The following is a 17,662-nucleotide window of genomic DNA, read 5'->3' on the forward strand; positions in this document are numbered from 1 at the left end:
CCATCCGTAGCTTCTCGCGCGGAGCCGTGTGCGGGGCGGCTGCTAGGGCGTTGGCAACCGATGAGTCCAAGTCGAGGCTGACACTAAAATGGTTCCCGGCCCACATGGGTAGGGACCTGATACCAGGATCTCCGAACCGCAACGAGGAGGCGGATGCCGTGGCCCGTGGTCTCGCCACGTGCCGGACCGCGGCCGCGCCCGCCTCCGAAGACGCGACGGCGACCGAAGAAGAAGGCGAGGAGCAGCTGCTCGATTACGGCGACATCCTCGCGTGGTACAGGGAGCAACGGCGTGGCTTCCCGCCTCCGCACAGGGATCTTACCCGGTGGGAGGCGGTGAGGTTGCGCCAGCTCCAAACCGAGACTGTGCTGACCCCATCGCTAGCGCGACACGTGTGCCCCGAACTCTACGTGAGTGAAACGTGCAGTGTGTGCGCGAGCGCGAGAGCCACCCTGGCTCACATACTCTGGGGATGTGACGCAGACAGCGCGGACGGTCCGGTGTTACCGCCGCAGGTAGAACAGCGTGTGGGGTCTACGGACCCAGAAGACCAGCGAAGGGCCGTCCGGCAGCTCGAGGCCGCACTGGCGCTGCAAAGGCGAAAGGGGGACACCATCAGTAACCCGAGCGGCGCCGGGGCACGAAGGCCTTGAGGTCTAGGCCCGCGTGACATTAGGACTTCTAGTGTAACCTGAGATAGGGTGAACCCCGCGCCCTGCGCGGCTGGAGGGAATCCCGCATGCTGGAACCCAATAAAGTCTACTCTCTCTCTCTGTACCGAGTTGTGTGCAGAAACCTATGTGAGCCGAATGATACCACCGCTAGCGCTCAATCCACCAGGACAAGTGACTAGCGAGCATACGTACCAGCATATTGAAAATGGTGCACGGCAATGCAATTGGCCTTTGTTACTCCAGTGCTCCTCTGCCTTGCCTGGGTTTTGTATTGATGCTATATCCTTATGTTCATAGGATGCTGGGAGCTCTCTGAGGCCCAGATGGCGTTGAGTAAGTCAAGCATCCAATAAAGAGCAGAACTATCAGCGTTCGTGAACACTTCGTTGGTGACACTACCTGGTCCGCGAGCTGTACACAACTTTGCGTGGTCGACGGTGGCCCCGACTTCTGCCATTGTGTACGGCTCTTCTACACCATCGATGTCTGTCTGAACTAAAAATGCACCTCCTTCATGAGGGAGATATGGTTGAACGATGAGTGGTGGTGGAGTCTGGTCGAACGTCGGAGAAGAAGGTTCTGGCCAGTTGTGGTGCAAGTTCTTTTGCGGTTTTTCTTTTATGGAAGGCACGCACCAAGGGCAGCGTCTTGTGGTCATAGACCAGCTTCCCTACTGCCGAATGTGCGCCAAATGAAAATGTCGCGCAGGACGGTCCAGTGGACGCACGTCAATCTAACCACCTATGTCTAGAAGAGCTCTTCACATTGCGGAAGGTGGTGGTTGTGGCGAGATTTGAAGAGCGTCATAATTTTGGCGATCCTGGATTCCAGTTTTAAGCTTGTTCCGCATGACGAAGAGAGGACTGCAATTGTATAAGATGCAGGTCTAGAACTGGCCTAGACATTTCACCGAAGGTGTCCGCGTTGCATCTTTCAATGCAGCACACACAACAGGCACTCTGTCGCATAAGGCTCCGCGTATAAAGGCATCTAACCTCGTCCTTAACAATTCCCAGTCAGTCACACGGCAGTGGTGCTGTGTCATCGTTGAGAGACTGCGGCCATACCAATATGTGGGAAACAGTGATCACGGCCTCAACCATCTGGCTCATGGTCCCATGAGACAGAATTTCCGCCCATGCACTAAAAGAAGTCGTGGGTATATGGGGAGGGGGCACCCGAGGATGATCCCAGTGACATATCGATGTTTGCGGAGCATCGACTGGATGACTTTTGAATGTATCTAACAAAACAATTCCAGTTGCACTGGCCGAAAGGTTAACCCATTTCCCATGACCCGCAATAAGGTCACCACTGAACAGCACTGGACATCCGTGGTACGTACGGCGAAGGTGAACACGCCATCTCATTCACAGTTGGGGTGCACCGCCACTATCCGGTCGCACGTAACACGACACCAGGATCACGTCTTTGCGGAGTATGCGACCCAACAAGGTAACCACTGTCTGCCACGCACTGCACAACGGCATTTAGTGGAGTTCGGAGCTCGCTTTGGTCGCAAGTCCTACGCAGTTTTATGGATGCACCGTGGCGGGGATGTCGCCGTTTAACCGCATTAGCGAAGATATGGTAGGCGATGGGCTGGTTCTCATGGCTAACTTCCATCGATTCACCCCAATACTGGTCCTGCGCGAACACTTCAAACCATGAAACACTGCTAACACGGTGCCAGTGAAGGCGGTAGCTTGGTTTGGCTCGTGTTTCGAAGAGATTTTCGCACTTTCTGCGTTGCGCGGAACTTTGTTGGGCACTTTGCGGACACAATGCAGCAGACACTGCTGCGTCACAAGGAGTAGCGATATTCAGGCGTCTTCGCAGCCTCCATGTCCACGCCCTTTGTGGTAGTCGGGGAATAGGCCTTCATATGTCCAGGACGTAAACACTGGTAGCAGAATATCAAGGATAGGCGGCACGCGCGAACACGAAGATGCACCCAAAGTAATCGAGACAGGTAGGAGATTCGGGCGGTTGACTTAAGATCCGGAAGCCGGTGTAGCTGCGTCAAAGGCACTGTGCCGACACTACCTTATGAGTGGGAGAAGTGAGGTTTGCACTCAGTGGTTAGGTTCCGGTGGTGAGGTATGCTTTGATTGGGAGAGTAAGAGTTTGTATGACCGGTAGTTATTTCAGGGTGTGCAGATTGGCGGTGTGTTCCAGGGTAGGCACTCACCAGACATCGTGTTGTTGCGGCGGTGGTAAGCCTAGTAAATAAGCCCTGTGGTGCCGAGAAAAGCGCCACGACTGCGATACATGAATTGATTGGGCAGTTTACACATGTCGTAACCACAGCGCGGCTTGACAGCCACCTTGTAGGACCCTCCAGATGTCAGGAGACCAGTTGAAGGGCGTGTCGGGCACTGGCTCTTGGCCCCCAATCTTGGAACTTCAGGTGGGTTGTTAAAACCGACGGACGCTTCATCGGCCTCGTTGGGGGCAACGTAAGCGCAGAAAACGCCGTACGAGGGATGGCACGAATTGAGCGAGGCACGCTCTATTGCTTCCGACTACTCCAGGGCCTAGAGCGGCGCTGATGAGGCATGGTTTAGGGGAGAACCAGGTTCTGCCGGTCGAGGAGTAAGCGAAGGCGGCGCAAGCGCACACACGACTTCTGCCGTTACTGTGCAGGGAGCACCAGCAGCAGAACTGGCGGTACGCGCAGCAGCGAGGCAACTGCCGGCGTCCGCGTATTTGGAAGGGGCGAGCAAGACGTAGCCCCTGGGCGACCGGGAAGGCATTCGTCGCAGGAGGCCACGGGCACCGGAGTGCCGCCGAAATAACTCTTTTGGTGGCTGCTGGCAGGATGTGCCATAATCCTCGGGGGTTCCCTTTTCCTCCGGCTAATAGCAGAATCCAAAACACGACTTTGATAACCTGAAAACCCGATTTTAATCTGAAGGCTTCATTAATTTTGAATGTATTTAGCACATACTGCAGTAGTGCGAGGACCAAGCAAGAGGGTAGAAAGGAGAGGTACATTACACACATGACATCGATGAATACATATCAATTACAATGCTTTGGTCCCACAACAAAAATACATGTAAGAAGCAGCAGGGGCTTAATTAAAGAAAAAGCATTACACCATGGAAATGTTGTTATGCTAAAAATATTACAACAAAACTGCACTAAATATTTCCCCATTGTCACAAACCCCTCCCCTGGATAATTGCGTCCACTAGCAAAAACAAATGAAGGAGGGCGCGAAGCAACAGTTAATTACATTTTAGCAGGATGGCCGGCCCATGAGTTTTCACGTGTGCCGAGAATACTGGGGTGAAATAAATCCCATCGGAGATGCTGGACTGCGTTTTTACATATATAAGATTACTGCACGAACAAAAGATTACCAGGCAACGCCCGACACAAGAAAAAACCTTCACACTGCTATCGGCCTTGTGCGCGCAGGCACTAATCTGCCATAGACTAAGCGCACGCGCACGCTGGGAGGCTAGCGGACGGCGCTAACTAGATAGTAACACAACAAAGGACAACCAAATACACAAGGTGGCCTGTACGGAGGCACTCGGTCGACCGTGGCCTACGCCTTAACCTTCGACCTCGAAAACATAACTCAGACAGCTGTACGCGACACTCTCTAGAGGCAAACACTTTTTTAAGCCTCGGCAACGCAACTACAAAAAATACTAGCAAGTACCCAACACGCAAAACACTTAGGGGACAAACATCGTTAACCCCCGACTCCCGCGCTTACTATAAGAATAATCTAGCAGCTCTGCAAGCTCTACTCGACACTCGAAATGCCCTCAAACATGAATACCCTCGCCAACACAACTACTACAAACAAGACACAAAAAGAAAAAAACTCTCAACACGTTACTACAAGTGGCGCCAGGAAAAATCCGGAGGCGGCAGATATCTATTCCGATGCAACAAACAAAATTCGAAGGGGCGGCGCGGCAAACGAAAGTCTCTACGAGGCAAGGAGAACTCACAGGTTCAACAACAGGAAGTTACGGCGAGGTTGAGCCGGCCTCGCCGGGCCGCCGCTTACATGTTTCGGGGTTCCGGGGTGCGGAAGCTGGTCGGCCATGGGACTCGCGGTAACGGGGGAACTCCAGCGCTAAGCCGAGGCGTTGGTCGTTGCGTCGCGAGCCTGCTGACGTACTTCCGCTAAAGTGCGTCACCCCCGCACCCTTCCCCGCGTAGCACCTTCAAGAATCTCCAGCCGAATGCCCACAGCGACCGCTTGCGCTCGCTTATTAAATAACCTCCGCCGGCCGCCGGCCGTCCCGTAGACCTGCTCCAACTAGCTAGCGATCGAGCTAGCGATCGTGACATCACCCCTAGCACCTGCACATCCGCTGCAATGTTGCAGCCCGCTTTTGTCCTCGTAGTAGGCAGGGCAAAATAAAGGGCGTGAGCATCAGACCGAGGGGACCCCCGGATATGGCGGCTAGAAGAGGAAGGTGGCGTCAGCGCGCTTGCGCCGCCGATGGGAAAGCGATTCTTCGTTTCATGCACGGCCGCGGTGGCCGGGGTGGCGCTCCGGTCAGCACTTCGACGCCTTTGAACGCGAAGGGCGGGCAACGAGCGAGGTTGGCACATGACCAGGCGAGCACACTTCGTTTGAAATGCGCTTTACATTCCGTCGTTTGTTTATTAGTTCGCAAATGTGTTTCTTTGTGCCTTGTAGGCGGAGTTTGTCACTTTTTAAAAACTAATTTTCTGTTAGTACTGAAAGCGGAACTCCAGAGCTCATTGCATAGCTCAATGAGCTCTGGCGTAAAACGGAAAGCGTCGCCGACGCACTGCTCTGCGCAAAACAAAAAATTCTCGTTACCGACCTAAAATTACGATTGATGCGATCCCTACTATTTATCCCAATGCCTATGAGTATTTATCAGAGAAACCACCCCATAAAAGCGTCGTCACCTCTTTGTACAACGACGCTACCGACGCTGGAGACGAAAGCGCTCGCAATAACTCCCAAACCGTGACTGATATAGTGAAATATGAACCGCGAACCACGTATTTGGCGAAGCACGAGATTGCCTGGGTGACGATTTTCATTTACAGTTTGTACCATGGATCACCAGAACCTTGCATTTGAAAAAGTCGTTCTCGTATTCACTGCAATCGGGAGAGCGAGAAACAAATTAACTTTTATTCAGCCTATTTCAGGTGACGCTCGCAGGCGTCAGGCGGTGTGGAACCCTATTAACGAGTCCCATACCTTCAATGCAATCGAGTGCAGTGTTGAAGCGAAAGTGAAATCTTTCAAGCCACACTTGTGAGTACATTAGAGGTCACTAACAGTGCAATGGTGCAAGAGCTGCTTGTGGAAGCTACCTGATACCGTGCAAATCATTTGGCGAAAAGGGTGAGTTAATTTACTGATAACCCCAAACGCCAAAAAACTACCTGTGCATGGTGTGAAGACCTGTGATGAGAAGTCCAACTGTGCATGGTGTGAAGAACAATTAAAATTTAAAGCGCTGTATTGGCAGAGTGAATTAGTTTATTTTCCTACTCAGAAGGAAATGCTACTTTATGAGAGTATACCCACCCACTTTTTCACTCTTCGTACGTCTTTGTATAAAAGTGAAAAACGGAACAACGTAGTTGAAGATGTAGCAATTTAAGTTTTTGTCATCGAGATTAAATACTTCAGTACTCAAATGCAAACTTTTCCCATTGCATTTACAGTTCAGCATTGGTATTTGCGCATTTTTTGAAAAATAGGGTGCCTTTACGGGTATTTCTTCTGGTATTGTTATTTCTCGTAATCCATTTTTTATTTTCTCTCAGTAAAATGTTAGCTGTCTGAATATGTGCAGGAAAGAGATTATAAACTGAACAATTTGTTCCCTTTAATTGATTGATTGTGGGGTTTAACGCGCCGACGCAACGCAGGCGATGAGGCGCGCCGTAGTGGAGGGCTCCGGATTAATTTTGACCACCTGTGGATCTTTATCGTCCGCCGAAATCTCGTACACACGGGCGTTTTTGCTTTTCGCCTCCATCAGAAAAGCGGCCGCCGCGGCCGGGAATCGAACCCGCGACCTCGTGCTCAGCAGCGCAACGCCTTAGCCACTGAGCCACCGCGGCGGGTAATTTGTTCCCTCTACTAGTTGAAGTGAAAGGCTGCAGTCGCAGATGCAGACCCTCTGAATTTCTGTTTGCGTGTAGTCGGTAGCATACATTCGGGTTTAAAAATAGTAGTTTTCCTGCGTTATGTGTTTATGCGAACGGTTATGGTCTCTTTATTGTATTTTATCTAAAATAACATCAAGTACAGAATGGTAAGCGTGGAGTGCAACATGGAATTCGGGAGCGCAAGATGCGTGACGTTCGGTATTGCATACGTTATGCGTATCGGAACAAAACGCGTGGAAGTGTTCAGTGAGAGCTCCGATGTATGTGACACTCCAAGCTACTTGCGTGCTTAGTAAAATTACACTTGCGCGTGCGGCGAACTTCTGCTGGTTTGCGCTTCTGCCGCGCGCCGAGTCGTACAGTGGGCACCCAGGCGGACATCGATCCATGGAATGCAGCGCCACAGCGCGCCAGGCATGAACCGCCGCATCGCTTTTAACCGGCCCTTGGCGCCACCTCCCCCTTCTAGCCACCATAACCTGGATTCCTCACCGTGCCGCAAAAATGGCCGACCCCTGTTCGGGAGGCCATCATGTCGGCCGCCCGAATATAAAAAAATGGAGGGCTGGCCCGCAGTTTGGGACACCCATCAAGTGAAATAAACATTGGTTCCAACATACGCAGTGAAGGTGGTCGGAAAGCTTTAAACAACACCCACACCAACTGACCATGCAACGTCACTTGAATTCCTCCACGTAGCGCTACAAAGAGTGAAATAAAAGATTCTGCCAGCCGTTGCCTGAATTCGTGGGCGCGGCGTCCCGAACGCAGCAGCAGTCGGCCACGGCCGGGCTAGAGCGGCGGACGCTGCCCCTCTAGTGTCTTTCGAGCGTCTCTGTAGCGCCTTTCAAAGCGTGACACAGCGGAAGCTAGCCATCCTGATGTGCTAGCTTGGGGCTACACAACCGCGCGACACAAGCGCAGACACTGAAACAATTCGGCATGTGAGCTTAGTGATTCCCATTTATACCGATATAAACTAGTTAGATTGGTAAGTTTGAGAGTTGCAAGAAAGCTGAGGGAACGTTTATAATTCCTATTTATCAGAATCAGTTGCTACGTTACCCTTTTGTTATACCTCTTAAAACAGAAACGAATTGGTAATCACCAATGAAGCAAACAGAGTCGCATTCGGGGCAGGCAGTGCGCTAAAGGTAGCGTTTCTCTACAGGCTGGATGTGTGTAGCGGTATGTACATTCTTTTTCCGCCCTGGACACCAACCATTAACGTATGTTTTCCGTGGGACCAATTAATTCTCTCTGGTGTGGGTTACCCTGGAAGTGCTGTCGAGCAATTTAATTAAGCCGCGCCAAGGCAGCGCAAAATGGACGCGAAGCTGCGTCAAGATAGGACCAAAACAACCGTAACTAAAGCAGACTACAAAGTCGTACCGCCGACTCCACCGCTGGGGAACGGTCAATTCCGCACGGGGAAGGCTGGGGAAATTCGCAGCGCCATGTACAGTGTGCTCCGTGAGTGAAACCCTCCTCCGCCTTCTTCCTACCCGTTGCCGCGTCCACCCGATTGGGAGTTTGTTTTCCCGCACGCCCCAAAAGAACCGTTGGCAGGTAGAGTTAGAAAGCTTTGCTCTAAACCTTAATACAATAAAGACTCATTCTATGATAACAATGGTTGTCTACAAAAGGTCACTATAATGGCGATGGAAAAATGTGACTTCCGCCTCAATGCAGCCATATGGTGGATGGCTGCATTGACATCCACGTTATTTTACATCCACCTCAATGGCTGCATTGAAGTGGATGTCCAAACTTGCTCCATTTTGTGGATTTCCGGTAAATCTGGTAAATTACCACTATAAATACTTCTACATCAAGAGAACCAGCAAGAAGAGAAACAACAAGGGTCAACTGACTACGCAAGTCCAAACGAAAAAAAACCCTCAATCGTTCCCGAGCGATAAGGAAATAAAAAACGCAAACAACCAGTGGGCGATCCTCTGACCTTATCATGCTTATGATTCTAGGGTAGCAAATACCTTTGCTGAAACATACGGTACAGGTCGAGGCGAAAAACCGAACTCAGTAATGGATACCACCCCGTAATTGTCCGAGCAAAGTGTATTTAAATTGTGAAGAAATGTACCCGTGAAGCGAAATGGCCACCAATTCTACGCCAAAAAAATCATCCAAGAACAAGCGGTTGCGGCTGAGGTGGTGTAAGAGGACGTGTGAACGAGGCACGCACAGACAGCGAGCGAGACCGAGCCAGGGGACAAGGTGGATCGAATGGGGCACGGCACTGTGAGAACCCGCGTAAGACGTCCGGTCTACTTGGCACAGCGAGGCAAGGCCGTCGCCGGTCTCCGCAGCAGTATCGGGAGTCACCTCCAAGTCCCGGGGCATCGTCGCCAGCACGAATTACCGTCTGCCGGGCTACGGCGTGCCGAACAGCGCATGACCGGGCGCTAGGGGGGTTTAAGCCTTCAACTGCTTCGGGTGAGATTATTTCCGACGTCGCAACCTGTAGAGTCAACCCCGACGACGCAAGCACCCTTAAGAGGAAGACGTCGGCATTTGCGTCCTCATACGACCGACCGTGAGCGGGTTCTGTTCTCGGGACATTTAGGCGAGGACGGTCGCGGACCTTGTAGTTGTGGGCAGTGGAGCGGGCAACTTGGGTTGTTTCCCTTTAGGTGAATTTTTGGTATCGAGTTTCGTGTGTAACCTTTCATTGTTTCTTCAAAACATCTGTCCTGTGATGTTTGTAAATATAATTTCTTCTTCTCGTTCGCACGAAGAGCATTCCCTTCGTTTCGCGTGATCCGGCCTATTCATTACAAAAAGTGGCGAGCCTGCCAGGATAGTATCATTAACATCAGCGGAAATCGGTTGAATGCTGCGGGCCGACGAGTGATTTGACACTTAGAAGATGGACTTTGATACGTTAATGGCGATGGATTCACAGCTAGGATTGACGGGACCCAAACGTCGGGAGTGGATTGAAAACAAACGTGCGGATGAGAGGGCTCAAACGGCAGTGGAGAGAGAGGCCCTTTGGGAAGCAGCAGAAAGGGAAAAGGAAGCCGACGAAATAGAGTTGGCACTCCTTCAACCTATGCTGCGCATCCAGGAAGGGGCGAAAAACACTCCAGCAGTTACTGGAGACAGTAACGCTGGCCCCAACACGCTTGTAATCAATCCACAGAAGTTACTACCCTTCTTCGATTAGAGGCGAGACGATTTGCGCACCAATCTTCAAAGGTTAGAGCGCGTAGCAACGGGTCAGCGTTGACCCCAAGACAAATGGACTGTTGCCATTAGTATGTGCTTGTCTGGGAAGGCACTTTGAGTTTTCAGAAGGATGACTGCAACAGAGTCGTTAGACTATGCGAATGTCGAGAACGCTCTGCTGCAACCGTTTAAGTTTACTGCCCAAGGATATCAGGATGAGTTTCGCAAAGCACGAGCTGAGGATGGGGAAACAAGGAGGCAGCTAAAGCTAGGATATCCGGTTATTTTGACCACTGGATTGAAATGACAGGGATACCAAAAATATTTGAGGGTCTCCGCGATCTTGCCATTGCGGAGCAGTTCCTCCGCTGTTGCCATCCGAAGCTCCTAGTCTTTTTAAAAGAGCGCCAGTGCAAAACTCTGGATAACTTGGCATATTATACCGACCTGTTTCTGGAGGAGCAAGATCTCTCAAATCTCGGGAAAGGCCCAGATGACGGGGAGAAGCCGCCGAAGAATGCGCAAGACGCGCAGAAGAAGCAACCTGCCAAGTGATTCTTGTGCGACCGGCCAGGAAACCGCGCTTCTGATTGCCGTAGCACGGCGGGAGATCCACCCAAATGCAACGCCTGTGTACGTGTCGGACACACAACAGAGGACAGCCAACTAGGGTCAGACGGTGAAGAGCAGTTTGCTGCCTCCGCCTTGACCATGACATCTCCAAATCGTCTGGTGTACAGCCAGCAGAGTGCTTCCGGGGGAGATGAGTATCCGTCCGCCCAAGACCGTGCTGAAGTCACTGGAAAGGACGCGTTTCGCCTGAATGGCATGCCTGTCAGGAAGGCCGTGTTCAAGGGAAGCCTGCCACAGTCCTTCGAGATACTGGGAGCAACAACGCCATCGTTGGGCGTGATTTGGTTCAAGACGGTTGCTTAACCGGAAGACAATCGTGTGTATCGCTCATAGACGGATCCATGAACCGATTAGCCCAAGCGAGGATCTATGTCGACACTCCATACTTTGTAGGAGAAATCACCGCATCCTGTATGGAGCGGCTGATCTACGATCTCGTACTTGGAAATTTCCCAGTTGTCAGAGCGGTGGGTAACCCGGATCCACACTGGAAAAGTGCGGATGAATTTTCACCCAACATAGAGACGGTAATCACCGAGAAGCTTGGCTATCTGAGCAAGAACGTTTTGGTGTCGGTTGTTGCAAAGGCGACAACATCACGTATGGAACACTTGAAAACGTTTCTAATTTCGACAACGAGCACTGAAAAAAAAAACTGCTGGCTGTAGAGCAGAAACACGATTTTAGCCTTAAGGACTGTTTCCGCAAGATTGGGAAATTCTTCTCATCAGGGAAATTCCGTAGCTTCCCTTTCGTCAGAACCAGCGACATCCTGTGTCGTCACTTCCACCTTTCAACTGGTACGAGATTCCAACAGATCGTCGTGCCTAAGTCACAAAGAGAACGAATCCTTCAATTTTCCCACGAAGGCTGTGGTGCAAGTCATCAGGGCATGCGAAAAACGGCCTACCGCATTTTAAACACGGTTTACTGGCCTGGTCTGCGCATAGACGTCAAACACTTCGTCAGAGCCTGCGAGCGCTGCTACAGAACATGTACGGACAGGGGTGGGACACCCTCACGACATGCCGCTGAGATTCGGACATCTCATCGCGTTGCAGTGTGCAAGAATAAAGAGAGCGACATCATGGAAACCATGTTCCATCCATACGCCACGGCATGAGTGGCTCGAAAGTACCTCGTCGACGGACCTTAGACAAGATCGTGGAGTTAAGAGACCTACAACCAAGAAGGGCCAGAACTACTTTCTCAACTTGACTGGGACCTACCGGAATTCATTCCGAAATATACTGCCATCGTTAGGCCTTTAAGAGACTTGACGGAAACAACCAAGAGAAAGAGTGTTGCTTGAGTGAATCTCAGGAGGCCTGAAGTAAAAGCTCTCCCAACATTTGGCAGGACTAAACGAATTGTCTCCGCCGGGAACCAACGCATCGAACACCAACCTTGGCGCCTCTCGTGTAGGCCACAGCAGGACAATTGTTTGGAACCTGTCTCTCAGGCTCTTACCAAAACAAAAGAGCGCGAATAACCTATTTTGACAATACCTACAATCGGATAAGCATGTCCACCGTTTTGCACTGTAGCTTGCCATTGTTCGGGAATATCTTGAGACTCTCTGATATGGTATTGGGGACGATTGGGCGGAGCAATTGCCGGCAGCTATGCAAGGCTAAGTCCGTCTTATTCAACAATACTTACTTACTGCTTGCGTTCATTTTATCACGAACCCCCCTACTGTAGGAGCTTACCGTATTCTTTTCTTTTTACGTGCCGTAGCAAGTTTCATGCATCCGTAAAAGACATTTTTCATTAGGACAGTATTTTTGTGTATGTTGGACAGTTTTGAACTCTTCCTAGGACTGTACAATAGTTGTTCTCTTAATAACTTTCTTAAGCCGGGGGTAATGTGACGAAATATATCCGTGAAGGGGAATGACCACACATTATACGCCAAAAAGAAGCTTCCAAGGCCAAGCGGTTGCGGCAGAGGCGGAGGAAGAGTACGTGTGAACGAGGCACGGGCAGAGCGCGAGCGAGACCGAGCCAGGGGACAAGGTGGATCGAACGGGGCACAGCACTGTGACAATCCGTGTAAGACTCCCGATCTACGTGGCACAGCGAGACAAGGCCGTCGCCGGTCTCCGCCACGGTTTCGGGGGTTGCCGCCAAGTCCAGGGGCATCGTCGCCAGCACAGACTACCTGGCTCCGGCGTGCCGAACGGTGCGTGACCGGCCGTGCGGGGGGATTAAGCCTTCAACTGCTTCGGCTGAGATTCTTTCCGGCGTCGCAACCTGTAGAGTAAACCCCGACGATGCAAGCACCCTTAAGAGGAAGACGTCGGCATTCGCGTCCTCATACGACCGACCGTGAGCGGGTTCTGTTTTAGGGACATTTAGGCGAGGATGGTCGCGGACCTTGTAGTTGTGGGCAGTGGAGTGGGCAACTTTAGTTGTTTCCCTTTAACTGAATTTTTCGTATAGAGTATCTTGTGTAACCTTTCATTGTTTCTTCAAAAGCTCTGTCCTGTGACGTCTGTAAATATAATGTGTTCTTCTTGTTCGCACCAAGAGCATTTCCTTCGTTTCGCATGATCCGGCCCATTCACTACAGAAATATATTTGTTCCGGGTTTATAAGGTAGAAAATTGCGTGAGTTGCGTTGTCTTGACGGTCCAGGCAAGAACTGCTTAGCGTTTGCGTTGACCTTTATATACTCATTAAGGTGAAAATAAAAATTTTAGGTGAGCTAGTCTACGTCGTTGCTGTATTGTTGACATTTGATTCTGCGCCAATAATGAAGACGGGGAATCAGTGGACCTGCACTTACTGAAAATGAAACGCACTGCTCGACTTAGCGCTATTTTTGCTTTTGCTTGTCTTTCTAAAGAAAAGTGCCCCATCAATGTTAGCGCATTCAAGCTTGGGTAATACGGAAGTGTTATAAACCAATGTTTGCGCTTTTGTTGGGGCAACCTAAGGTTGTGGCTTAAGAATTGAAGCTTGCGGGTGGGAGCTGTACATATATTTGCAATGTGCGGAGGCCATAATAATCTGTTACTAACTGTCACCCTAAGTAACTGTATTAAGTTTATTCTTTATTAGTTACCCCATCAATGCGATAACAAAATATAAGCGTCTTTTTTGTGATTCAAAGTAGGACCGTTTTAACTGAATTTATTTTCTCAGACCACAACGTGGACCACTGGCGAATAGGCGTCACCTTGTAATTTATTATTAATGAACCCTGAGGCCAGGTATCTTTTCTAAACTTTACGAGTCATCTGCAATTGTTAGCATACTGACGCCATAGGAGACAACTGGAGTTACGCAATTTCGGTAAATTAAAAGGAAATTGGCGCTGACGGGCCCCTCCCTGCGGAACACGCGGTACGTCATGTAGTGCACCTGACGAACACGCGGAGATATGCAATATTAACTCCTGTTCTACAGCTGAGACTTAATCCAACTAACTGAAAAATCTGGTACAGCAAGCTTCGATAGTTTTCCCAAACGTTTACCATGAGAGACACGATCGAAGGACTTACTCAGGTCAAGGAAAACTAGGTCGATCTGACTGGCCGAATCAACGGCAAAGGGCAATATTACAACAAGTAGCTATCAGCTGTGTTTGTACCGATGGACCTTTCCGTGGTGGATTCTGGAAGTAGGCTATTACGTTCGATAAAGTCCCTTATGAGATTAGCAACAATGTGTCTCAATAATTTACAGCATGTGATCATTAGTGCGATCGGGTGGTAGTTTTCTATTAGGAATCAATAACACATCTTATCTGCAGCATATATTCGACTCATTATCTCATCATAAGGTGAAATTCAAGACGTCTAGCAGAAAAGAATAATTTCAGCTAAGATATGACATATTTAGTCTGTGCAATGGCTCAAGAATGCGTTGGTTATGTCATCCAGCAGCAATTGATCAGACGCCGTATTGGCATATGAAATCTACAGGAGGGCATAATGCAGGAACCAATGAATAACCGTTGTCGTGCGGCGCGGAAAATACGTTATAAAAGTAGTCGTTTGCCTTGTCGGTCAGTGTATGGCCGTCAGTGATTAGAGCAGCGTTTTGTTGTATTTGTTAAAGATTACCACTCTAGGTGGCAAGATAGCGCCAAAACATTTCCGGCTTTCTTTTATTCAGACTAAACGTGGGCAGGAGGCCATGCGAATACATCAAAGGCTTCCTGAGGGAACGGACCACCGAAATCAGGGCGGGGGACCTGCAGCTCGAAGAGAAGAATCTGGGCTGCGTCGGAACCCCACAGGGCTCGGTGATCTCCCCATTACTCTTCAACTTCGTGATGATCGGGGTGGCAAACCGGCCAGAAACAGTAGCGGTATTCGGGCAAACCATCTACGCCGAAGACATTACGCTATGGATACCGGGAGGAAGCGACGGACACATAGAGACTACGCTGCAAGAAGCGATCAACGCCATCGAGGAGCAGCTAGACGGGTCTGGACTCGTGTGCTCTCCGGCCATGTCAGAGGTGCTGGTGATTCCACCGAAAAGACGAGACAGGAAAAGAAATGATATTAAAGTCAACCACGTGCCTCCCAAGATCACGGTGAAGACGGTGGGAGAAGTAATACAGGAGGTCAAGAAGATTCGAGTGCTCGGGCTGCTCATCGAGCGAAACCGAGTCAACGGCGAAATGGTCAACAAGCGCGCGGGCAAAGCGGCCGCGGCAATGAGACCCATCAAGAGAGTGTCCAACAAAAGAGCAGGGATGAAGGTGGATAGCCTGACTAGGCTCGTTCAATCCTTCACAGTTAGCCAGATACCGTGCGGGGCTGCCTTCTACAACCGGAGGCCGAGCGAAACTAACAAGATAGACGCCACCATACGCATGCCGTATAAGGCAGCACTCGGTCTGCTCGGGAGAACGAGCACCGAGATATTCATGGTAATGGGTGTCCACAACACGCTGGACGAAATAGCCGAGGCACAGAGAACGGCGCAACTGGAGCTCTCTCTGAAACGAGACCGGAAGAAAGATATTGCGGGCCGTTGGCCTCAAGCTGAAGGAAGGGAAGCAGCAGAAAAACGTACCTTAACCGGGTAGCATCAACAGAAAGCTCAGTGTCTGCCCGAGCTCGAGGAACGTGAACTCCGAGCACAACAAGTAGCGAGTGGAGGGTGGTGAGGCCCAGGGCTCTCGTGGACCTCCACGCCAAAGAAGACGCCGTCTACGTGAACGGGGCGGAGTATCGAGGGAGCAGCGACGCATACGCGGCGTTGGTCGTCGGGGCATCGACGGGTGCAACGAAGACCATGGCGAGAGTCCGGACTCGAGAAGCGCACCGGGCGGAGGAGGTGGCCATCGCCTTGGACGTCTCCGAACCCGGATGCACTACAGTGTTGTGTGACTCTAGAACGGCAGCGAAGAACTACGCCTAGGGTAGGGTATGTGGTGAGACAGTGCGCTACTGTGCAAGGCTGAAAATATCGGACGCAAAAGTGCTGTAGTGATCAAGTGGTTTATGGCCCACATTGGCAGTGATGTGTTCGAACGTGGGGACGCGAACCACAACGAGAGGGCCAACGCGCCGCGCGGGGACTAACCAACCGCGCAGCGGCACACACGGCCGACTCGGAGTATTGGTCGCGGTGCAGTGCCAAGGGCAAGATCACCACCTTCAACGAAATAGTGAAGTGGTACAGACTGAGCAGACCGACTGTGCCGCCACCGCTCCCGGAGCTTACCTGGAAGGAGGTAGTGTTATACAGACAGTTACAGACGGGGTCTCTGGTCACCCCGGTGCTAGCTACGCACGTATGTCCGAGTGTGTACGCGAGTGACGTGTGTAGACTGTGTGCGAAGGAGACAGCCACCGCGTATCCCATTCTTTGGGACTGTAACGTACATCCTCGAGAAGCAAGCGAGAAGACGACGATTCCGCCGCAACTGGAGGCAGCAACGAGGAGCCAAAATTAAGAGACAGAACTCAATGCCATCTAGCACGTCTCGGCAGCCCTAGAGGCAGCGACCGAGCGAAATCGAAGACGCAACCAAGGAAGGGCAAGGAAGAGGGCGGCATCCCTCTCAGACCCGCGGAAGTATCGATGGTGCAAGACCTCGAGGAGCACAACGCTCGAGACTGACGCAGTGGCCACGTTGATGTGAAAGCTTTTCATCCCTGCGCTTAGGGAGCCTAACCGATTCCTCAGGCATTTTCAATAAAGTTGTTCTTTCTCCCTCTCTTTATTTTATGAGGTTTGGCAACGTTATTCTAAAATATTTGTCTCTCGCAGTCGCTAGTGCTGTCGAGAGCTCCGTCTGCAGCGTCCGTATGAGCTAGAGACTTACGACTTGTTTCGACCGTTCACCACTTAGTGTTCTTTTTAAGTGTAGTATATTTTTGATCCTAGGTACTTTTACGATGCCACCTAATGCACGGTAAGGAAACGTGGTTGTTAATAAAGCCCTTCACATTTTTAGTGAAGAATTCCAATACCGTACCAGGATCAGTATCGAAAATATCCTCAACATGCTCCCACTGTCTGTCAAGTGCACATTGATCATCAGCAAGTGCAAAATTTGTGATTGTAATGAGAACGGGCTTATTAGACATGCATTGAACAAGATCGCAGTAATGAAGTACTACCTTGTGGTGAGATACTCCCGGCTGCAGACATAATTCATATTATGGTAATGCTTTGGAAAACAAAGTCTCAAATTGAACCGCCGCCATCGTGTTCATGCGTATTGGTGCTTGCTACCTGCTCTAAATAACATGCTAACACTATATCCAAACGTGGCCAGGCAAGCAAATCGACATTTTTGTGTCGCAACTCGATTGACGGTATGTTAAAGTCATCCGCCATTAAAATGTTTTCATGAACCAGTGAAGAAATGTATCCGTACACAGCAGATAGCTACTGGGGAGGAGATGAGGCGGTCGATACGCTGCGCGCACTGTTTAAATGTGGCCGAACAGTTCACTTGCGGAAAGATACTTTCATGTTCAGTTATTTCTGGCAATAATATAACAGAAAACCTGCTCTTCAATGTTATCACCATCCCACCCTCAAGGGAC

The sequence above is a fragment of the Haemaphysalis longicornis genome, unplaced genomic scaffold (assembly GCF_048455015.1).
Source record: "Haemaphysalis longicornis isolate Haplotype H1 unplaced genomic scaffold, Haemaphysalis longicornis Haplotype H1 scaffold_61, whole genome shotgun sequence".
Classification (NCBI taxonomy): Eukaryota; Metazoa; Arthropoda; class Arachnida; order Ixodida; family Ixodidae; genus Haemaphysalis; species Haemaphysalis longicornis.